Source organism: Triticum aestivum, chromosome 5D (genome assembly GCF_018294505.1).
Source record: "Triticum aestivum cultivar Chinese Spring chromosome 5D, IWGSC CS RefSeq v2.1, whole genome shotgun sequence".
In the NCBI taxonomy this organism is placed as follows: domain Eukaryota; kingdom Viridiplantae; phylum Streptophyta; class Magnoliopsida; order Poales; family Poaceae; genus Triticum; species Triticum aestivum.
The window spans coordinates 352,283,812-352,309,327 of NC_057808.1; positions in this window are offsets into that span (position 1 = coordinate 352,283,812).

Consider the following 25,516-nt stretch of genomic DNA (forward strand, 5'->3'; position numbering starts at 1 on the left):
CCGGCGTTTGGGCATGCTCGCCTAGCTAGAGTGCGGGTCACTTCAGAGCCGTTGAGGGTGATGCGCTGGCGTTGGCTGGCCGCGCACGGATGCAGAGCTTGAGTGGCAGCGAAGTGCTACGATGCGGTGGACTAGACCTTTGGTGAAGCCCCAGCGGCCTCAGGGGGCGGAGGCGCGACGATGTGCTCGGTGAAGTAGCCCCGGTGAGCTGGGAGACGGCGTCGGTGAAGCGCACCTGATGCGGTGGAAGTCGGTGTCTGTGAGGCACGTCGGTTGCGGCGGCCGACGTTGTCGGTGGACCACCCGGTGCGGTGGACGAGGGCGTAGATGAGGTAGCTCCGGTGCGGTGGTGAAGCGCGACCGTCGTCTTCGTCGTCGTCGTCCGGCACAGAGGTGGGGAAAGAGACGAGACGAGGGGCGATTCGAACTTTGCTTGGGTTGGCGGCGAATTAGGGATTTGAGCAATCTGGGCGCGGAAGGGGACGGTGGAGAAGGGAGATTTTGCAGGGCTGGAATTGGGGCCGCCAGATATTTCAATCCGAAACGTGGAAGCGCGAACTTATTTTGTCGTCGTCCTTTTTTTTGGGTGGGTGGCTGGGTGCTACGCGTCCGTCCGACACACGTGACCACCACGACACGACCCTGGTGCGCCTACATTTGAGAATGCAAACGAATCTTCTTTCATTTGCAAACGAATCTGTATGTATTACCATGCCCGTGTTTTCCTTGCAATAATTAGTCATTCGAAACGAGATAATATAAATTCATTAATGAGGAGTTATTTGGAAAAAAATCGAAACGGTATCCACACTAATGTGGATTAGAGTGTGTGTCACATAATTAGTTATTTGAATTAGAGTGTGTGTCACATAGCGATCTCCAATTCTAACGTGGATTTCACATTTCACCGTATCCATGCTACTTTTTTAATACAAATTCATATGTATATGATGAACACCATGGTAGTGAGAAAACTTTTCGATGGATTCAAACATATGACCTAGAAAATAGCACAACAAATCGAGTCAATGTCAACTTTTCGAAACCTAGTATGGCACGAATTCTTAATAATTACCCATATGCATGGTCCTCAGTTCAAATCTTACAATGTACACCGAATTGAAACATCGATATTAAGTCTCGTACTATCTACATTCAAATGTTGTTTTTAGCCCCCTCCTCCCCCCCCCCCGCACACACGCTACATACTTCCTGTATCGGTCAATCTTCCTCTCCTAACCACCTTAGGAAGCTATCGGTTTCCAACACACATCCATTCTTTCTCTCCATGTTTCGATCTCTAACTCTCTCAACTATCCAACCCCCTTTTTCCACTCTGTTACGAAATGTATTTACCTCACACACCTGCCATTGCACCCCATGCCGAGCTCTCTCTCTCTCCTTCTCCCTCTCACCCTCTCATGCTAAATACATGCATTTCCTATCTAGCCCCCCAACCTCTCGTGCGCACGCACGCACGTTGTCTATCTAGGTCACTCCCTCGAGACTGTCTCACTCTTTCTTCCGCACAGTGGGCCACACTCGCTCAATCTCGCTCTCTTTATCTGAGTCTCGTTTAACCTCGTTTTCTTTCACACACAAATGATATATCTCCCTGTTCGGGCCTCGATCGACACACTCTATACTCTCTCACACAGATTGTCTATCTAGGTCAGTCCATCGAAGCCACCCCCACTCTTTCGACCTCATGGCAGGGCACACTCACTCTCTCTCTCTCCCTCTCTCCCTCTTTGTATGTCTCGATTGACCTCGCTCTTTCTCGGACAAAAACGATATATCACCATGTTTGAGCCCAATTCGACTTATTCACATTGTATACTCTCTCACGCACATTGTCTATCTAGGTCACTCTTCCAACCCGTCTCACTCTTTCGATCGCACGACGACCCTATGTGATCGATCGACCCTGCTTCCTCCCACGCACAAAATATATCTACACGTCTGTGACTGGATCATCTCTCAAGCTCTATCTTACAGCCCTCACCCTTGCCAAAAGCTCAATCGGACAATATCTCTCCAGAGCATATATATTTGTTCCATGAATGTGAGACCACGCGCACTTTGTCTCTCTATCTATATGTCTCTCGATTGACCTCACTTTCTCATGCCGTACCTTCCACACATTGAAGCTACCTCTCCATCCCTCGCAAAGCCGGAGCTATTTACATTGCGAGGGGCACTCCAACCTTGGATTAATTTGTGTAGGCATTTATTCCAGTCGGTTTAGATTATATTTTCATAGCATTCGGCCCACAACTACTCGATACACCGTTGCAACCCCCGCAACTCCCCTAGTTGATTTCCATCTGGCCCGGTCATCGCTCTCTCGCACGTCCTTTCTCGGATTCAACGTCGCACCATGGTATTATTGCAAAAAACTCTGTTGTTCTCTTTAATTATTATAAATAAGCTACAAAACTACACACTGTAGTCCACTTGGAATGGAACAAATTTGGACCGACAAATTAAAGTGCTACAAACTACACACCGAGGGGCCCACATGTCATGAAATAAATTTGGACCCATATACAAATTAAAAAATAAAGGACGAGGATCGAACATGCGACCAGGGCCTTCAAGCCGTATGTCAATAGGCAACATACGTAGAACATCATTGTTTGTTGTACCTCCCTTTGTTCACATAATGATTTTATATTACCACAACCTATTTAATTGATAACATGTAATATTATTTTTAGTACTATTCGCCTTCACTTACTGGTGGGTTCCATGTGTGCTCTCTCTCTCTCCTCCCCTTCTGCGTTTAGACGCACGGGCATACACGAAGAACTCGCGGGTGATGTTGTCGTTGACCAAATCTGGTCGCATTCATAAGTTACGGCACCAGTTTCATGTGCTAGCAGCACTAGTCAGTGTGTACGTGCAATGCACGTTAATTTGGAAGTATACTAAGTGCATGCGGATATTAAGTTGGATATTATTTGCGTGTTAATTATGTGATTAGCACTATTTTTGGCATGAAATTAACTGCACGCTAAATGTGTTGAGCGCTCGACATTGAAGTAGTCTAGGTCGTTGGATGACAAGGAATACATGTGGCTTGATGGCATTTTATATTTAATTTGATACGGCTCTAGCAGAACATTCAATCGATCAAACCATAGATTTCGTTCAGTCTGACTCCAACTTTAAATTATACGACGATCGATCTAAAATAACGGAAATGATAAATGTTCGGATTTTAAGCATGGCAATCCGAACATTTTTCATGGCAATTGGATTATGCGGCGGCGGGGGGGGGGGGCGTCTTGCAGTGGGAAGCGGCTCCTCTGCCGTGCTCTGTGTGTCGTCGGGCCACTAACCGACGGCGACGGTGGTGTCTTGCGCCGTTGTTGGCGTACTCGTGGACGTTGCCCCTAGCTTCAAGGAATGCCACAATGTTCTGGACTTCGGTCTCCAGGAGCGAGTCAACTGACGGGAGGAGGTGACTGGTGTTGGTGCAAGGAAGCGGTCGACGGCAGCCATCCATGCCACTGAGGGGGGCACTGGCACCCGCGCAGGGACAGGCGCTGTCAACGGCGCAGCGGAGACATTCGTGTGCACGGGCACCGGCATAGGCACGCACGTCAGTGCACGCGCAGGCGCATGCGCTGGCAGGTGCACGGGCGCGTGAAAGTTGGCGGGGACCTCGTGGAACCCCGTGGCATCAAGCTCGGCGACAATGTGCGGCTCCCAGCCCATCAATGCCACGGGGATGGGCGCTGGCGCAGTCGGGGCGACGGGAGCCAGAATGGGAGCGGGGACAGGCGCGGCGCCTTCCCGTAAGGCCAGTTCAAGCTCGTCCCAAAGCGCCTTATGTTCTTGAGACTCCGGCTAGGTGTCTTCCTCAGGAAACTGGAAGACTAAGGGCCGACCATCGTGATGCGGCATGGCGTACGTTTAGGTCAGGCTTAGGTAGACGACAGGAGAATTGGAGAGGAAGAGAGAAGATTGTAGCGATACCGGGTAGTGCGGGGTTGATTTTAAACTATGGCGCCGGCGACATTAAAAGTGGGAGCAGTTGGGACAAAGGTGGGCGGCGGAGCCTGGTCAAAGGGCTCGCCTCCCGGTGAGCCTGCATAGCAGTCTGCTCGCACGCCTCCCTGTCAGCCGGCGCAGCGGTCTGCTCGCACGCCTCTCGTCGACTCACACGCTTGCTCGGACGGCACCTGCCGATGAGAAGCGGGACTCGTGGCGGCACGTAAACGCCCACGGTTTCACTAGTGAAAGCGTTCGCCTTAACATGACAGGTCTTTGTTCCAAAATACCTTGGCTCTTCATTTGTGCAACTTGTCAGAAGCAGCATGTCTCAAATTGATGAAAAAAATTACGAAGTAATATTTGTGCCATATCACGTGACCATGCTCAGTTTCAAGAATTTATGATCACTTTTGGATTTTCTGAAATTTAAGATGCAGGATTCGAAACAATATCATAACCTGCATCATGCAATAAATTTTCAATCCATACATCTGTCCTGTTGTATTTCTTAAGAAAGGATTTGGTCAAACATTTTGCTTAGTTAAACTTCAGACAAGTTATATATGCAGAGCAAAAGGATAATCCCTCCGTACCAGTGCATTGCCTGATATATTAACTCAAGTACTAGGCACGAACAAACGGGCTCAATTATGTGCTCATCCTGGTGTAGTAGTAGTACTACTAGGCAATGCAGTGGCGACCGGTGACCGAGGGAATTGAACCATGCTCGGCACGGTAGGTAACGTTGTCTAGTTACTTTTTTTGAGAACACAACGTTGTCTAGTTACTAAAGCATCCCTAAGTTGTTCATCGGTAGTCATTATGGACCGGCGACATGAGGGGAATTTCCTAGGGCTGGAATTCGGGCCGCCAGATATTTCGACTCGTAACGCGGAGGCTCGACTGGTTGGGGTTGCCTAATGTGCGTACCACGCACGCCACCAGAAGGACACGAGCCCGGTTTTTTTATTTTTTATTTTTTTAGGATCAACACGAGCCAAGGTCTGGCTGGTACGCCGTTGGGTCCTACCATTCGAGAATACGAAAGGAACCTTTTAAGTTGCCGAACTAATCTATGTCTATTACAATGCCCGTATTTTCCTTGCAAATACTAATCTCAACGTGGTAATTGATTTATGACGAGTCGTTGAATTAGAGTGAGTTTGTGATATGGTGATCTCAACATGGATTTCACATTTCATGGTATCCCTGCTAAGTTTTTCAATGCAAATGCATGTATGACACGAATTCAACGTGGACCACACACGAACACAACAACAATCCAATAAGTATAGTGCATCTATTTTTCCAAACCATGCATGTATGACACGAATTCAAAAATACTCCTTTTGTTCCTAAATATTAGTCTTTTAGAGATTTCAACAAGCGACTACATACAGAGCAAAATGAGTGAATCTACACTCTAAAATATGTCTATATACATCCGTACGTGCCAGTCCACTTGAAATCCCTAAAAAGACTAATATTTAGGAACGAAGGGAGTAAAATGTAAGACATGCATGGTCCTCAATTCAGTATTTAAAACGAACATGAATATTAAGTCTAGTACTACATTACATGCAAATGTTGTATTTAATTAGGCGGAGCTATGATTGTCGGGGGTCACCCCCTCGACCTTAGATAAAATTGTGAAGCTCTGTTTAGGGTTGTTTAGATTATATTTGTCCCCACCCTCCCAACCACCGATTGGTTGTGCACCCCCCAGCCCTCCTCCCCGGGAGAATATCATGTGCCCCCATACCTTAGATGCTATATGCCGATACGAGTTGCTTGGAGCTTGTACATCTGAGATATAGCAGCTCACATGATGTCTTAATATTTTTACAGGAAACCTTGATGAGTTTGAGAATTGCACACAATTTGTACAAAAACTACTCAGATGCCCTTGGATCCCATATCCAACGACCTCGAAGCTAGTATCACCGCAGCATCTAAGATGAAGGAGGACATCATATTCTCCTGTATGTAAGAATATCATGTGCTACCACACCTTAGATGCTTTGGTGATACAAGCTCTTCGGAGCCGTTGGATTTGAGACCCAACGCCTCCTCGCTGGTTCGAATGATTTTTTGTAGAAAAGCCCCCAAAGAGTTCGGCCACTGCTTACAAGCACAAAGACTGCTCAGATGCCATTGGATCTCAGATCAAACGACCTCGAAGCTCGTATCACAGTAGCATCCAAGCTGCGAGAGCACCTTATGTTTTCTCGCACGGGAGAATATGAGGTGCTCCCGCACCGTAGATTCTATGGTGATACGAGTTCATGGAGATCTAACGGCCAACGGTAGGAGGTTTGAATGTTTTTGCAATATACGGCTGAGAGAGTTTGGGAATTGTGCAGAAAGTACAAGTACAACGCATGTGCCATCTGATCACTGATCATACGACCTAGATGCTCATATCACCGTAGCGGGTATTTAAGCTACGGGGAGCACCTAATATGAGCAACGGGGAGCCGTTGGATCCAAGATGCAGCGGCACACACGAGGCATGAATGTTTTATTTGCAAGAAAACCTTTGGATAGTTTGGAAATTGCGCATAATTACAAAGACTACTCCCAAGTAGTCCTGGCCATCTCAGGCCCGGCCTTGTCGGCCCACCCAGGCCCGGCCCTAAAATCGAGGGCCTAGGCCCGATGGGCTTGCCCTTGGGCCAGGCTCTGGCCTGAGTTTTGAGCCCACCAATAGGGCCTGGATGGGCTTGGGCTTGGCATATTGGCATTTTAAGGAAGAGGCCCGACCCACGGCCCTAAGCCCTAAGGGCTTTTCAGGGCTTTTTACTAGATGGGCCGGGCTTGGGCTTGAAAAGTAGGCCCGATGGTAGGGCTTGGGAGGGCCTGGGCCTCAGTTTTCTGTCATGGGCTTTTTTAGGCCCGGCCCAAGCACGACCCGGCCCGACCCATGGCCAGATATACTCCCGAGCCATTGGATCTCACTTCCAACAGTGTAAAAACTCGTATCACCATAGCATCTAAGCTGCGGGGTGGATGTGATATTCTATGTCGCTGTCATTTTTGTTCGTAAACTTGCAAAATACGTGTAACTTGTGTCGTTACTTGGCTAACCGCGCAAAGTGTTTGTTAAAAAAACCATCCTACACTAAAATATCGGAACAACACACGGGGGTCCCACTTGTCATTAATCAAATTTGTACCTAAAACTAACAAATCTGAAAGATGAGATTAGAACTGGCAGCCTGGACTACAAAGCGTAAGTCGATAGCCTGAAACAACAACGGTTGTTGGCTTTGTCCCATAACTTGATTTTATACAGTATTACGTTGAGTAGAGTAGAGGGAGTGCCTCGTCTACACGTGCATGACCGTTGACTCACTTACTAGTGGGTCCCAGGTATGTGATCTATCTCTTCTCTCCATCGTCTAACCTTTGCACGGGCACACACGAAGAGCGGGGCTAGCTTGCCGTGGTGTTATTACAACTAAAAAAAGCTTGGAAAATAGAAGAATCGCCTAGAACAAGAGACGTTGTGGCTGGTCGAGACGGAGCTAACCACACCTATCCTCCGTGCCATGTTAGCATGATGAAGCTGTGTGGCTAGTGGGGTGTTTTCGACCAACTGGCTGGGTCCCGAGGTCGAACCATAGGTACTATGTCTGATACAGTATATTTTTACACGCATATTTTTCCTCCGTGCCGAGACATGGCACACCCTACCGCGCGGTTTCGGGGTCCTCCCGGGCGGTGCATGCATATATTCTTCCTGACGTGGGACGCCCTACCGCGCGTTTTCACCGAAGCAAGTAAATAAATGAGTCGTCAAATCACAAAAGACCACTTTTCCCGCCGAGTACATCAGTGAAGCGTGGTGGCTAGCTAGTTGGGCTAGTTCGACCATTTAGCTAGGCCACCGCCACATTTGTATTTTCACCCCTTTTTTATCTACTTGCCGGCAGGAAAATTTAAACATCCACCGCGGCGTTGCTCTGGTGTTTGAGTGCGGCAGGATTTTTAATTTTTTGATTGACGGGAGTAGGCGCGGCAGGATTTTTAATTTTTTGATTGACGGGAGCAGGCGCGGTAGCTATTAGTGACGATGACTCCGCGTGTAAAACCCACTGCTCCCTGATGTGAGAAGTCGTCGACTGGTGTTTTACCATGGTGAAAACCAAAAGATTCCCCGCTCCTCGGCTGGATCCCTCTGCCTTCCCGTAGATTGCATTTCCTTTCAGCCGTTTCGCCCCCTGCATCACCAATGTCGTGCGCCTCGAGAAGCAGAGGGACTTCGGTGGTCTTTAGGCGCCCTCTGTATGGGCGTGTCCATGTCGCGGCGCAACATGACCGTTGGATCAAACTCAGACGGTGCAGATCAGTCACTGTAGCACAAAGCGTGTGGGTGTGTTTGGTTGCATTCTCATCTCAATATAGTGTGTAAGTCACCTTACGAAAACCAAATAATCCCAAAACACTTAGGCACGGTACATTAACTCCCTCCCCGTTTCTTGTTTTGTGACATATCAACCAATAAGAGACGTGGGCCGTGCATGCTTTCAATGACTTGAGACTAATAAACATGACATGAAGTGGTTAGTTCATTGCATGCAATGCTATTAATTAGCAAAAAGACATTAAGTTTTATCGTTTTCCTCTCCGCCTTAGTCGCAGTGCACAACGTAAGATGACTTACACACCTAGACGGAGTAGTTGTTTCCTCTCCGTGTATTTGTGTTAACCTACTATTCATGCACTCTGCCAAACACCCAAAAGTGGGTCGAGAAGGGAACTTTTGCTCCCATCCGGTGCACCCTTCATACACCCTGCCTAACACTATTCGTGCTTCATATGGTTCATGTTTCGTGGAGTACTGTAGCACCGCACTCTCCGTGCACTGTAGACCTAGTTCTGTTAACATTGATCTCACTGTTCATTCTCGACCGGACAGTCGAGAAAGCGGTACTATGTTACTACATTACTGTTCATATAGTTGACATGCGCACAACATCATTTGTCGTCGTCATATCTTACTACACTAGCAACAAGATTATGTAGTACTGACGTATGAACCACTGCACATGCCTAGTAGTAGGAGCACTGTGTATGTTCAAGTGGTTGCCGTGCTTCGCACTCCTCCGTCGTCAGAGTGGAAACGCTTGCTGTAATCATTTTTTTTCTTCCGAAAAACAGTGGACACGCTCTACCGTGCGGATCCTCCTCTAGCCATGCACTAAATTACTCCCTTTCGTCGACGTGTGGGACAGCCAGCATCGGGGTCCACCAGCCATGCACTAAACTACTCCGTAGTAGAGTGACGGTAGACTACCCCGATCGAAGTGATGCAGTAATGCCGAATGAGCCGTCAAATCACAAAACCCCCTCCTATCCAGCAGTAAGTTGGACGGACGAAGCAACCATCATTTCACTCTTCTCTCTCAGCTTCCTCTCTACCCAACCCTCGCTTCTCCCTCATCATGTTCCTCATTTCTTCAAGAAAACCCTGACCTGCTTCTATAACTCCGTCTCTTTTCTTCTTTTGGGTTTGTGATTATGGTTTCTTTTCTTTTATTTCTATTTGACAGTTTCTTGATGGACGCAGGAGCACCGGCCGAAGTGATGTCTATGGCTCTGGCCAAAACCGTCGAGGCTCATGGTACGAAGAAGCGCAAGCACCCCGCCGAGACTACCGCAGACAAGCTCAAAGCCATCGCACTGTCCAAGCCCCCATCTCCGGGATCCCTCATTAAGCAAGTCCAGGTAATATCTCTTCTTGACGATCTTTTTCTCGATCTTGATCGTGTTTTTTCATCTAACACGCAGTACTAGTACTAGTAGTACAACTTTCTGGGTGATCTTGCATGTGATTTCTGTGTGCCAAATGACGGTTCTAAATTCCTCTTTTGACCAAAACATGCTAGAGGTTGACACTGATTTCTTATAGATTACTTTCAACTACTCCCTCTGTCCCAAATTTCGTATCTTAGATTTTTCAAGATACGGATGTATCTAATACTAAAATGTGACTTGATACATCCGTATCTAGACAAATCTAAGACAAGAATTTTGGGATGGAGGGAGTACTTTATGAACATCAATGCTACCTTTGAAGAGGGCATATTTGCCTCAGGAACTTGTGTTATGGATATTGCAAGTAATCCCTCTGCTCTCATGCCTTTGAAGACATGTTCTAGTGTCTTTGTTCACTCAGTTCTGAGCGTATATGTAGTCATATATGGAGTATAATATCGAAAATCATCTTATATTTCTGAACGGAGGTAGTAATAAAATATGGTTTCTGTTTGAATTAGAACCAGTTCTGCGGTGGAGATGAAGTTCTCAATGTCATGCCGTGTGAACTGGAAGACCCGAGGATGAGTTATACCGCTAAACTATCCAGCTGCTGTGTCCTTGTCGCCACGTGTCCTGAACTAGTGTTTTCCTGTAGCATTGTTGTCAGGCGTGTTCTCGAGTTTGTACTTGACCACAACAATTTCCTGGATGTGCCTTCGATTACGAAGGGTGTTGTTCTTGTAAAGCTTCCCAACAAATTTGATGCGGCCTGTCTTCATGATCATGTTTATGAGTGGAAAGACCACTCTGTTAGGTTCTCCAAGGTTGACAAGATGGTGATGGTGCATGTAGACATCTCTCATGAAGTCCATGGCCTAGTCAGTTATGCGGGGTTCATCCCGTAGGTCGGTGGCAAGAATAGTCTGCAGAGTTTAATTAGTGCAACTTTGCTTGTCTGTAGTAAGTACTATTGTTCAGTACTTGATTTGTGTTTGTGAACCCTGTATTGTTTATTAGTACTGCCGCTTTTGGTGTGTGGTCAGTCCTGAGAACGGTCTATGTTAATGTCTGTCCACTCAATTCAGTCTGTACATTTCGAAGTATCCAGATCATCTTTTTTGTGAGGACGGTTTATCAATTATGGTTACACTCCAATATCTGTATGCATTGTAGGGTTTATCGCACCCACCAGGATTTCCAGTCCCATGGATATTCGATCCATACGATTTGTCACGACCTTTGGACTGTCCTGCTTGTGGGAGTAGGCGGGGCCCCTGCATGCCACCCATAGTTGGACGATCAATCTTCTGTTTAGTACTTCAACATAGTGATTTCCTGGTAAGGATTCACTCGTGTCACATCAAGTAAATCTTATTGATTTGCTGTCTAAATCTTATTGATTTAATGTCATGTTTTCTTTCTTTTCCTGCAATTTTATGATGCAGATTTTGCCATGTGACATTCATCACAGAATAAACCATTTGGTTTGCTCTACGATGGCTATTTTTGCAGGTTTCACTTCTTATGTCGTGTCAGTAACGAAGGCACTGTCCATCACTTATATTAGTGGAAAAAATTGGATCAGACTGTTGTCTGAGTACAAGTTGAATCCCTATGATGAACTGCAGTTTGGTTTAACAAAAACGCCACAATTGGTCCTTCTCGCGTTTAAAAGAAATGAAGAAAAAAACTGGATCACGGTCACGAAGCCTAGTCAAGTTAGAAAGCTGATCATACCAGACCAGACACGATCGCCGCTGTCTCGCACATCGGTACCACCTTCAGCAACGGATCGAGCACCGGCAGTTGATCTAATACTAACGGCGGCAGCAGCTTAGTCTGATCCTGCTGAGGATTGGGCACCGACCGCGTCCGCGGATCAGGCTGATCTACCGGAGGATCGGGCATCGACACCGGCACCAGCTCTACAAGGAGCACCATCTCCGGCAGCAGCAGCGGCTTCGGCACCTGCACCAACACTTGCACTTGCATCTGCTCCGGCCCGTGCAGCGGCAACCGAATGAGCAGTTGCACCGGCAACAGACTGGGCTGCAGTTCGCACTTTATATACCAAAGTCCTTACAAAAACCAACATGTCCACCTTCTTGGTAAGCATTGGCCGCCCAAGTGTTTCAGTCTTTTTTATTTCCATGTTGTTTCGCATGATTCACTGTGTTGATCTAACTGTTTGGGTATGTTTTCTTGTTTGCAAACAGAGAATCCTAGAGCAACGAGGGAGTCGTTCAACAATCCGGGCGACAGCGGCCAAGTTTCTCTTACCATGCGCAGCCTTGGTGTGAATGAACCTGCTCAATATACCGTAAGTACAAAGGATGGTTGCCTGATGATTGATGCTAAAGGATGGTCAAGGTTCAAATCTAAATCATATCTTGCGGTAGGGGATGATGTCAAAATCGAACTTTCTCGGCAAGGAGAGCTGGTCCAAATCAACTTTGAAATTCTTCAGTACTGCCGAACTGATCTATCCGCCGAGAGATTTTGATGTAATACTCTGGCATGGTGAAACAAGTGTCATGTGTGTATAAGTAGTACGACAGTATCATTGATAGAATTGCAAATCTGATTGCTGGTTAGGAACTGTCCTTTGATTTCATTCCAACAGTTGTTGTGCTTTATTCAATTTTGTGTATTCGCCTTGCGAAAGCATCTAAAACCAGCGCCGTACCGACCGCTTGCAATATGAAAAGTGCTGAGGTAGAACACATGGGCCCCCAAACATGCAGGCCCACCGGCCTATGGCCCAAAGTCCAGAACCGTGACCCTGTCTGAGTATTTCTCAGCTGAACCCCCATAATGCCCATGCGTTGCACGTAACATCAAGATGCATTTGTATGAGTATTTTATCTTGTGAGAGAAAAGGATGAACGAGGGAAGGCCTTATTTGCAAATGCGCAGAGGTGTGTGGGTACCCTTTTGCAAAATTGCCATAGTTTCCTTCCTATCTGTCAGATATAAATCGGACGGCCTATATTGCAGGATGACAGGCACACCATCATCACCAACTTGTCTATACCGTGTTAAAAAAACTCTGTTTTTTATAATTATATATGTTATATATATTCCCCTTGATTTTTCTTATGTATAAAGTCGTGATATAAAAGATCTTTATATTTGTTTACAGAGGGAATATCTCTGTGTCAAAAATATATTTATGTGTAATACCTTGTTACTCCTGTCTTTCTACTTCCTTGTGCTGATATGTGGGGCATCCGGCGACGGGGTCCACATGCCATATGCACCAAATTAGAGTGCACAACTGCACGGTAGACACACCCCGGTCATAGCGCCGCATTAATGCCCAATGAGCCGTCAAAGCACAAAAAAACCCACCTTTCCAGCTTTAGCAGTAAGTTGGACGGACGAAGCGGCAATATTTCACTCGGCATGAATCCCTTCTCCCTTGTCTGCTTGTTCAGAGAAAACCCCCGCTCGGCGATTGCATAGGGTTTTCCCATGGAGAACCTGGTACGAATTCTTCATCCATCCCTGGTAAATCCAAGTCCCTTGGTCGCGGGTACTCCTAGGATGGTAGCTGACGATGTCCTGGACTAGGGGGTACTCACCACGTCGTCTCCCGATCAGTTAGATTGGAATGAGGACCATGGCCGCATACTCATGGGCCAGTTCGGACAACCCCTGCCGCATACAAGGAAGACTCCACAAGACTTGGCGCCCAAGACAAGGACTCTCCTAAACCCTAGGCCTCCGGTGTCTTATATAAACCGAGGCCAGGCTAGTCAATAGACGATCTCATATTCATCACTACAATCTCGCGGTAGATACATGTACTCTGTACTACACCCATATGAAAACAATGAAAAGCAGCATCTAGGGTATTATCTCATCAAGATAGCCCGAAGCTGGGTAAAACCCCGTGTCCATGTTACCATCGCTCCAAGACGCCTAGCTTAGGACCCCTACAGGATATATGCCGGATATTGAACCGACATTGGTGCTTTCATTGAGAGCCTGCTGGGTGATCGCCGCGGATCGATGGATGATCAGGTGATATTTTTTCAGTTAGATTTGTACCGTAAAAATTATCTCCTTTGCAAAATTGTTGCTATCACGTGTGTGCAATTTTTGTCTGCGGCCAGATCGAGAATAAGAAATTATGGGCAGCGGCGGTGGTGCAACCTATACGAAAACGACAGCACATGGTTGGAAGATTTGTGGCGGCCGAGGACCTACCGACGCCGAGTAGTACAGACGGGCTAGCCGACAGGAAGATCGGCAGCAATACAGAGGGAGGTTCCATCCTTCCTTTTTATACTTATTGTTTAATGACAATCTTTTAGCTAGTGTTTTGTCCCGTGCGTGTTGACGTACTGGATTGACTGGACCCTAGCATGAGGAGTAGTACAATACTACTACTACTTGCTAGCCCTCACATGAGATGTTAGATCTCCTGGTCCATATTGAGTTTAATGTGAGGACTAATGGCTACATCCTCGTTATTGTTAGCGGTCGGCTTCCTCGTACGAGTGCCAGGTTCAATGTATTATATTTTTCCTTGAGGAGTGAATTATTGCTTGGGCCGGTGTTGTTTGCTTTGCACAGCCGAGGAGGATGAACACATCTGCGTACAGTCCGCGTGAAGCAGCGCCCGTAGCTAAACATAAATTTAGCTATGCGACAACCCACATGGAGATTTATTTATTTTCCTTTTTAATTCAATACCTATGTAGTCGACCGTTGGTCTTCTACTTTTTCTGACAAATACACAGAATAAAAGTGCTACTACGCATATCGAGGATTGGCTTTGCAGCATGTTCGACACGGATCAGTTCGTCCGTTTGCTTCGGTCTGCCACAATCGTCGTTGCTGGCGTTCAGGTCGTATTTTTGCAAATTATTCGTTTAGCATTATTATACATAGAATATTTTTTGTTGGCCTATACTGCATCATTTGCCAGAGGAATTCTACTGTCGTTTGTACCGGGCATCAGTCCGGTCAGCCTCTCCCTGTCACCTAGGCAGGCCGACCTTCGCCGACATCGCCGTGCCACGACGCCAACGCGCCATTGAGCTAGCCTCAGCGCTCAGGACATATTTACCAAACTTTTTTTGCATAAATTAATTATGCACCTTTTTTTCATTATTAATTTTTGGTTTGCACTATTCTACCTGTGCAAGAAATTGACTTAGATCGGGCCGCACTATCCCCTCGGCGTGGTGTCCTCGTCGCCCACCACCATCGACCGAATTGGGTCGTCACCTTGGAGCGTTGCCCTGTGTTGGCAACCCCCCATCGTCGCTCCATCACCTCAGCTAGACTGAGGGCTTCACCTCTTCGGAGTGTCGAGTTCTTCGCTCGGCCACATCGGGCTTGGGGGCTGAGACCTTGTCCTGCACCAAGCTCGGACCGCGTCATCAATGCCGAACACATTAACCAGCTAAGTCGTTGTGACGCTCAAAAACTTCCAGTTTTAAATTTTGCTTGATTTGACCAAGCATCGTACCTTTTTGGCAAAAAGTGGCTTCTGAAAAACTTCCTTGTCAAAACTTTGTTTGTGACACACAAATTCAAATACCCCGTTTACTTGGGGCTTCCTTTATGAAGCTTTTCCTCTTGCATATGATTATACTTGTACGGCTTCGTTCCTTGTTTGTGTATTACGCCACAATATGCACCATGTTGACTTAAGTGTTCTGCAAGCTGGGTTGCCTCGCTCTTGTGTTTACCCCTACGTTCCCGATTCTTCGGCTAGGGAGTAAAGGGAGCAACTCTGCGATTGTCACGATCGGGTCATCCGAGCCGGTCCTCAGACTGGGTGAAGCCAAAAGCTAGCGCTCTTATTGTTTTCAATTATGGTCGGCACACAACGGAACTCATGAGTACAAAAAATCTATTGCACAAGTCTCATAGTAACAATGAGCACCGAAGAAAGGTATCGGTGGGGGTACTATTTTCTTCGAAGATGCTTCTTACACTTCGTCAGTAATATAGCATAAGTTCACTGACCACGCTTTGTCTGTTACAGCCTTATGGCCTGATTGCCTAGTTATCGGAAACACCGTCGATATTCTTGACAGGTGGAGTACACAACACTTTTCGTCCCTTGACCGAAGAGGGAGAAGCCGACGGCCGGTTAAGACGCGTATAAAGTTCGGGTGAACACAGATATGATATAAGTACTTTGGTACATATAATCATTATACATAAAATTCTTTTACCCAAGTCACTTGGGGGCTCTTAAATTTGCATGAGCCGTTTTACAATATATTTTTCTTCTTGGTCGTTGTAAAGTCTTTTTCTATCACTCCTTTTTCGACGCCAGTGTGTGGTCAATAGCCGGGTAGCCTGATTTCTCTCTCAAGCCGCTCGAGTTTTAGTTTGCCAAACTGGCCTAACGAGAAACACCCCGCCTTCGGGATAGGGAGTTTGAAGCCGAAGGCTGACCCGCTTGAAGTCTTGAGATAGGACGCGTCATGTTAAAGCATGACAGAAGCACCTTTTTTCTCTAAGGCCGATTTTTTGGATTGGCACCGAACACTTGATCTAGTTCGGACGTCAAGTTTTTCCAGAGGTTTTTTGGTTTTCCAATCCTATGTCACTTTTAAAAAATTTGTGTTTTTCCAGCATAAGTCTCGCAGTGCAACGCCGGACACCTTTAGAGATTCGGCAAAAACATTCTGGGATCTTTCTATATATTCATTGGTTTCGAATTGTGTCTTCGGTCAATAGTTGGGTTGCCCGGCTCCTGTGCTTGCCGCGTACGTTCCGCTTTGTTAGGCTAGGTGTGCAAAAGGAGAACCACTGCGATTGTGCTTCCATCTTGCATGGTTAAGCACCTCAGTGGAGAAAACCGAAAACTGACTGTCACAATAAGCGTAAACTGGTCAGCGATCCGATGATTGTGTTAAATGCCGGGTCGTTCATAACATTGGCCAAAGTGTTTAAGGCTAGACCTAGGCTGTCGCTGAACACTAACCGGGGGCTAGTAATTGGCCTCCCAACTTTAAGCTCCTATGACTAAGTGAAAGTTATAAAGCCCGCATATCTGATTGCCTCGTTTCCGCTAACACAACTGCCTTCGGGCACCGAGACGTCGGCTAAGGGTTGTCTTGTTATTGCGGAAACACCCTGCGTAGTATCTACAAAGGGGTAGAAGCCGATGATGGGCCACTTTCAACTGATAAACGGTCGCAAAAGAGTCAAAATACCATAGAATTCAGGAACTTTCCCCGAACAAAATCCTCAACATTTTTCTCCTGCATTGATCGGAGGTGAGGTTTCATGATCATGGTTGGCATGACAACCCAAAGAAAGGAACCGACAGCGGGACTACTTTGGAAGATGTTTCTTACATTAAACAGTAATACAACAAATCTCTCTGCGTACCTTTGTTTATAAAACCGTATGGCCGAATTGCCTCGTTTGTCGTAAATCTTTGCCCTTGTAAAGGCTTTATAAAGTAGGACAAACACTCCCCAGCTACTGGCCCAGGAGGTTGAAGCCGATGGTCGGTCAACAAAGTTTTGTACAATGCGGATCCGAGCATTGATGATGTAAAGTATTTGGATACATAGAATCACTACACATAATTTGTGATTTTACTTTGGATATTGATCCTTAATTCGGCCACCCGTGCCCACATTAAGGCTCGGGGGCTACGGGGCTTCGTGCTTATTATTTACAAATATTAAAGGGGAACATCGATCGACTGATCTGGTGTTGCCACCCGACCAGTGTCTCGGGGGCTACTGCATTGACAATCCAATGCAGAAAATTTAAAGTGCAATATAGTTTTCGAGGAGATTATTATCCTCAGGTTGGTCGGCCGCACCCATCCTAAGTCTCGAGGACTTCGCACACCGCGTTTCTATTCCGAAGTATGCTGCCGAGCTGGGAATTGATCCTCAGGCTGATTTTATGAATCGACCTGAGTCTCAGGGGCTACTAGGGTCAGCGGTTTGATTTTTTTCCTTCATGTGCATCTCGGATATTAGGCCAACACGCACCTTGAGGGCTACTGGTTATACATCTCAGTAGAGATTACATTGCACAATTGAAAATTAAATTCATAAAAATCAGTCCATGGTCGAGGTGGTGTACTACCTCGGATACAGTCCGGCATTGGTGCTCGACTACAATAGACACCCCGGAAGTAGTCTGGCATAAAGCTCGGACGCCAGTGGTTGGCTCCGTAGAAGGCATTTCTGGCATTAATCTCGGCTAAACTCCTTCGACCTTTTTGAGCCAAGGTGATCTACGACACCTCGGATATAGTCCGGCGTTGGAGCTCGGATACTCTCCAGCGTTGGAGTTTGGATTCAGTCCAGCGTTGGAGCTCGGATACAGTCCGGCGTTGGTGCTCGGCTGCAAAAGATACCTCAAATGCAGTCCGGCGTTGGAGCTCGGATGCAAGAGGACATCGCCGCACGGGGACAACTTCAAACCCGAGGTGGGCGTGAAAATAACAAGGCATTGATAAAGGCCGGAAACTTAAAGGGGCTCCTCGGATACCCGACGTGTAAACTCTTCGGATGCACTTTGGCGATCCTCAAGATCGAAGATGGGAAGATTTGTTGAACCAGTTTTCAAGACCGACGACCGAAGATGAAGAACAGTTCGGAAGAATTGAGGAGCGTCCCCAACTTGAAGACTGGTTCAGGGGGCTACTGACGGTGTCCTGGACTAGGGGGTACTCACCACGTCGTCTCTCGATCAGTTAGATTGGGCCGAGGACTCCATGGCCGCATACTCACGGGCCAGTTCGGACAACCCCTGCCGCATACAAGGAAGGCTCCACAAGACTTGGCGCCCAAGACAAGGACTCTCCTAAACCCTAGGCCTCCGGTGTCTTATATAAACCGTGGCCAGGCTAGTCAATAGACGATCTCATATTCATTCCTACAATCTCGTGGTAGATACATGTACTCTGTACTACACCCATATGAAAACAATCAAAAGCAGCATGTAGGGTATTATCTCATCAAGAGAGCCCGAAGTTGGGTAAAACCCCGTGTCCATGTTACCATCGCTCCAAGACGCCTAGCTTAGGACCCCTACTACGAGATATGCTGGATATTGAACCGACAGCAGCCGCCGCCGTTGATGCATTTTTCTTCCTACTAAATCTAGTGTGTTTCATTTGCAGTACACAAAGTGTGAGGACCCTACAGGTTTCTGCGCCCTCGGCGAGACGCCACACTTGTTCCCTCTCATCCTAACACAGGATTTTAAAATGCGCACAGTATGTTCCTAGAATCCTCTTTTCTATCCGGGAGGGTGGCGTTTTTTGAACATGATGTCGACTAATTTGGAAATTTGGATTTGTATATTTGGATAAAAGGTACTAGTACCATGGTCAACACTGACGTGAAGGAGGAAAGTCTTTCTAGATTTGGATATAGGGAATACATTGTGTTCTCATATTATTTTTCCTGCAGTGCATTCCTTGCTCTGCCAGAACACGTGTACTCAAGATGCTCGGCCTTGCCATAACTGAATACACCAGTTTAATGGTAACAGTGAAGACAAGCCATGGATATAAGTTTCGAGTTGGGTTCATGAACCAAGAAGATCGCTGCTTTTTTTTATGGCCGAACTTGGATAAACTTTCTCAAGTGTTACGGACTAAAAGTTGGCGCATGAATGTTGATGGAAATAGCAGAAGCTGGTCTCATCTTCACTGCGATCTTCCACCCGACGTCGTTCCAATTGTTCATCCATGTTAGTTTTGTATCTGGTTCTTCCTTGATGCCTCGATTACTTATTAATCCACCTATTCTGTCTAACTGATCACAATTTCACTTTAGAAGTAGCAACGAATCTCTCACGAAGATGCTACTTCTAACTAATATTTTCTTATAATTGGTGGCACGTGTAGGTTTTTTCAGAGTTAAGCAGGCTGCTCGTTTGTTATTCTGTAACAACTCAGCTGTTACTGATGGCACTGAAGTTGACCGGGACGACATCCACAAGTTCCTACACTTTATTGATCCTCTTGCGGTCCTTGTGGGGCGTTTCAATGGTGGAAGGCCCCGTGGGATATGTGTGCCACCGCTGCACTCGTTGAACAGGTCCAACTGTGTCGAGAAACTTATGGTACGAGCTATTTTCTGTTATATATGTTGTTCATAAACTATTGCTTATACATAGTTTTACAGTTGTGATCTTCTTGAAATAGAAACTGCCCAGTTCTATTGTTCCTATACACATGCCTGACCATGGTCGGGTCAGACTTACGCTTGGTCACAACATGATGTTTATGTCGACCTACTCCATTCCCCTTGGAGGTGAAAAGATACTTATTCATGGGTGGTCTCAAATAATGAAGGCCCGTCCATCTTCGAGAATAGGACAGAAGATTATGTTCCTGCTTTTCCATGGATCTAAAGCGAATATCCTGTTTATTGACCACATTGCGAGATGAAGCCGCTCTCAGAAGGTTGTGGATGCGTGGGGTGGCGCCTGGGCCTTGTCCTAGGGCTTGGCGGCCTCACCCTTGGTTAACTGTAGGCAAAGTAGCACTATTCGAGGCATGCTTTGTACGGTTAAACCTGTATAAGTACTCATACTGCTTTCAGCTATGGTTGTTAAGTGCCCTGCTGGTTTCAGTTAAGGTTGTTAAGTACTCCTGCTGCTTTTACAGTCTATCATGTTTCTTTAGTCCTGTCTTCTTCCAGCCGCCAAAACCAAACCAGCGTCGGCGGGGCCGCCTACTTCCGCCTCCCACGGCTGGCTGCGCCTCAGCACACGCATCGCCGCCCCACTGTCTCCTAAATCGTTAACACCGACGTCCGAGGCCTCGCTGTCGTCCTCCGCGCGCTTAGGTGCGATCGCCGCGGCGCCGCCCTCTCGCATTGTCAACATGGTCAACAAACAACAGGAATCGGCAGAAGTACGTGGAGAGGATGACATTAGGGCCCACCATGTCAGCGTATGGAAAAATAAAATGCTTCCTCCTAGTGTTTTCCTGACATCTGGGACCCACGACATTGTGAGCGTATATAGTCAATAGACAAGAGAACGGCACAAGATCGGCTGACACCTGGGACGTAGCAGCTCGAGCAGTATTTTTTTGTTATTGTTGAGACGGAGCAGGGTTTGAACTGGGTTGTGGCCCGTCTAGCCCAGGTTTATATTTTATGTTCACCATGTGACCAGCCCAGCTATTTTTTCTTTGTGAAAATGAGCCCAGTTTATTTTTTCTGAAGAATACCCAATCCAGGCCTACTTATTTTTCTACGCCTTGATGGGCTGCAACTCTTTCAAGACGCCAGCAAATCTTGAAAGTAATATGAAATGGGTTGTAAATATAAAAACAGATGACAAATTGGCAATTACTTTATAATTTCTGAAATTTTTCACATTTTCAGATTCCTATTTCACTGGGCATTAACCTAATTTGAATATATCTTCAAAGTACTTTAAATCTGGCTCGACATTTTGGTATTAAAAATAGTTTGGAACGCACAAAAATATGCGAAATTGGCCCTGGCCAACCAAAAAACGGACTGCAATAAATTGCATAAGAAGTCGCAATGAGCTATATATAAATTATAAAAAAAAAGAGGGAATGGTCTGACTTATGGGCCTATTAAGTTGACGCGTATGCAAGATTTTTTTAGTTATTATATACGTGAACAAATGATTCTAGCAGACGTAACCGTTGGATGTCAATCCAACGGCCGTCGTGTTTCTTCAATCTCTGATCTTATTGCTACAACCACCTAATCCAGCGCCGGCGGGACCGCCTCCTCCCACCTCCCGTGCAGGCCTCACTGCCCCCTACTACTCCCACCGCTGGCAAGGGCATCCCTCTACTCACCCACACCCCCTGTTATTCTGCGGCGACGACAGCCTCACACCGCAGCCGAACCAGTGAACCCTCGTACTCCTCTCCGCGTGGGCATCCACTGCCGCGTCTTCCTCGGCTCCGCGTCGTCCCCTTCCTAGGCCTCGCCGTCGTCCACCGCCCTGGTGCTCTCGGTGCGGCATGGTCAACGTGGTCAAGAAATGACTTCCATCGGAAGAGTACTGTCGTGGAGAGGCTGACAGCTGGGTCCACGGCAGCCGCAAGGAAGTGCCTCCTTATTACGCGGAAAATACTTATTCCTCCACCTGACAGCAGGGACCCACCGGACGGGCAACCGTATTTCGTGAAAAAAAACGTTTCCCCCTGACTGCTGGGACCCACCAGCTACATCTTCGCACGCAAGGAAGTGCGTCCGAAAAAAAACGATTCGCCCCCCTGACTGCTGGGACCCACCAGCTACATCTTCGCATGCAAGGAAATGCCTGACAGTCGGGACCCACTTGGTCGAAGCGTACGTGGCGTTGTCATTCTGGTCGCGAACGTGTACGTACATACTGGTCGTGTAGAGGCGCACACGTGTCGTAGTAGAGGCGCGCACGTAGCATGTACACGTACGTACAACGGCCAGTGTGCAAGAAAGAAAATACGGCCACGTACATACATACGGGCAGGGTCTCAAACGCCTACTCACGCATACGTACGGGCATGGCTCGTGTACATGGGTGGGTCGGAACGGAGAAAAACCGTCATCGTCGTGTTCATGGGGAGCCAACCGGCTGGGTCGAAACGGAATGCGTTTTCGTGTTCATCGGGAGGGCTTGGACGGAACAGCCGATGGAAACGAGGCCTGTCATACTGCAGAACGGAGGAAACGGCCTTGTGTTCGACCGGCCACGTTCGAAACGGGATCCTGTTCATCGGGAGGGGTCTGGCGTACCGCAAAACGGAGGAAACGGACCTCCTACGGTCGAAACGGGGGTCCTGTTGATCAGGAGGGGTGTGGCATACCGCAAAACGGAGGAAACGGACTTGTATTGGAGCGCTACGGTCGAAACGGGGGTCCTGTTCATCGGGAGGGGTGTGGCGTACCGCAAAACGGGACTCCACGGGATACTGTTCATCTCCACCGTCGGCCCCCTCCAGCCTCCACGGGCTACTGTTCATCCACCGTCGACCTCCTCCAGCCTCCACCTGTGACTGTTCATCCACGGGCTCCTGTTCATCCAGCCTCCACCGTGCGCTACTCCACCGGCTACTGTTCAACCAGCCCTCTACACGGGCTCCTGTTCAACCACCCCTCCACGGGCTACTGTTCATCCAGCCCTCCACCGTCTACTGTTCATCCTGCCCTCCACGGGGTGGTCCTGTTCATCCTGCCCACCACGGGATCCTGTTCATCCAGCCCCAACCAGCTCGAATGATCGGGGTCCTGTTCATCCACCCCCACCGGGAACTGTTCATCCAAACCCCCCAGCAACGCTCACTGTTCATCCAGAGGCAACGCCACGGGGTCCTGTTCATCCACCCCCACCGGGAACTGTTCATCCAAACCCCCCCAACAATGCTCACTGTTCATCCAGAGGCAACATCGATCGGCTTCAGTTAGCAGCAGTAGCGAAGGAATCGCTCGATCGGGTTCAGTTAACAGCCATCGATCGATCGCTCGGGTTCTGTAACGCGTAGCCTGTAGTGCAATCGCTCGGGTTTAGTTAGAGCCCAACGCCTCGCTCGGGTTCAGTTAGAGCCGAACGCCTCGCACACACGCACGTACGTATGAGAGAAACGCACATCGCTCGGCCCCTGACCACCCACCGTAACTGGGGACTCCCCGATATTTTCCGCGCCCTCGCTTCCATCATGGACGGCCCGCCCAGGACGAAAAGCCCATTTTCTGTCATGATTTTTTGTCATAGAAGTAGGACCCCACCACATCTATGACGATACCGGGTTTTGTCACAATTATTGTCATAGAAGTGTCATCAGTATGACAGAAAAGATTTTCGTTCGGCCCAAAATGTCACGGATGTGTCTTTTTTTTGTAGTGATGGTTGGGGCACCCTGGAGCACCCAGTGGTTTGCCCGGGCACCTGGAGAACCCAGTGCTTGCCCAAGGGGATCCCGGAGGACCCATGTGATCACCCTATGGAATGCCACCCAGGCTCAAAGGGATCATAAGATTATTCATGCTAGAAACTTCTATGTGCAGCCACAAGCCATTATGGGCTCTGGCATAGTTGAGTAAGTTGCGTGAGCTCTTGAAGAGGTGGCTAGCAGATGTAGGTGGATTGTAGGTGTAACGGTTTGCGCGGAGTAGAGAGTAAATGCTTCTGAAAGACTGTGTCTCGGTCATCCGTTTCTCAAACACCATGTAGTGCGAGAAATCCAACGGAGGAGATCGAGTCTTGTGGGGAAAAGTGCGCAAACCTCTGCATAGTGTACAAACTAATCATGGTTAGCCGTGTCCCCGGTTATGGACAATCTTGAGTCTCTCGTACTTGGGTTATCATATTGATCTCATCACGTTACTTTAATTAATTTGTTGGGTTGTTAATGATTATTATTTTGGGATTGAGTTGGAGGAACCTTCTCAATATTTGTCAACCAACTTTCTAGTTCAATAAAATATATTCCTTTGCAGTAGGGAAAATTTGGCTTTTTGCAAAAACATTATAACCATGGAGCTTTTCCACCAACCATATATGCATGTAGTGATAGCTTTTATTCATCATTATCCTATGGTGTGAATTTGCCAGTATATTCAATGTACTGACCTATATGGCTGCAACGTCTCATGTTGCAGGATTCTTACGACGAGTAAGTGATACGTTAGGGTTACGATTTCTACACTCAACTTTGCCATTGGTGTTGATGGGAATCCACAACCTTGTCGTTACTTCCGCTATTTGGATTGAGGTAATAGTATTTACGTTACTTTATACATGCGATTTACCTTTGTTATAAATCCTCGAGTACTGTGTGTGTCAGCATACCGATCCAGGGATGACACTTAAGCACAGAGGCTTGACCGTCTGAGGTCGGGTCGCTACAAGATGGTATCAGAGCACATGTTGACTGTAGGACGTGACCCCTAGAAACTGGCAAGCCCATAGAAAAGATTTTCTCTACAAAATTCATTTTCAAAGATCTTTTACCTCTCTTCTCTTCTGAGCTTATTCAAATATTCCCTTTTAGTGAGACCATACACTTTTTCCCTTTGACCACTCAAAGATTCGACGGAGGAGACCACTTCAAGAAGTACAAGATATCGGACAACTGAGATCACTTCGTAATGAAGAGGATTTTACCATGCATTATGATAATGGAAACTACAACGGTTGAAGACTCCGAAGACTAAGAGAATTTGAAGGCTCTGAAGAATTTCCAGATTTGTATGACCTAGGAAGGCTACCCTTATGGAACTTGGCAGACTATTGAAGCTGTCAATACCCGAAATCAAGGTGTATCGGAGAAAGACCGGAACATGAAGCATTAGAACTCAAAGTTTTGTCAAGAAAACCCTAAGGCAGGAGATATCAACTATGGAATGATAGCTCATGGAAATGACAAGAGCAGAAACACGGCTATCCATAGTGTTATCGCCTGCTTATGCTATTGTCACCGTGCTGAGTTAAGCATGCATTTCTTCGAAACTGTCGTGGAATTGTCACGGCAGATGTCCTTAGTGTCAGGACTTAATCGCGAGGTCAACGCATCTATGTGGTAGCTTGAGAGGGGTTGAGCGGAATCGAGAGACGCAACACAAGACAAGGATTTAGACAGCTTCGGGCCCCGGGAAACATCATCCGGTAACAACCCTACATGCTGTTTGAGGCTAGGTCTCATTATGATCACGGGAGAGTCGTCGGGAACCGGCTCTAGGTGTCTAGCCCTAGAGATTGTTTCTTGTTACTTGTCCCTCTTGAGGTGCCCTGCCCCTCCTTATATAAGTTAGAGGGGCGGGTT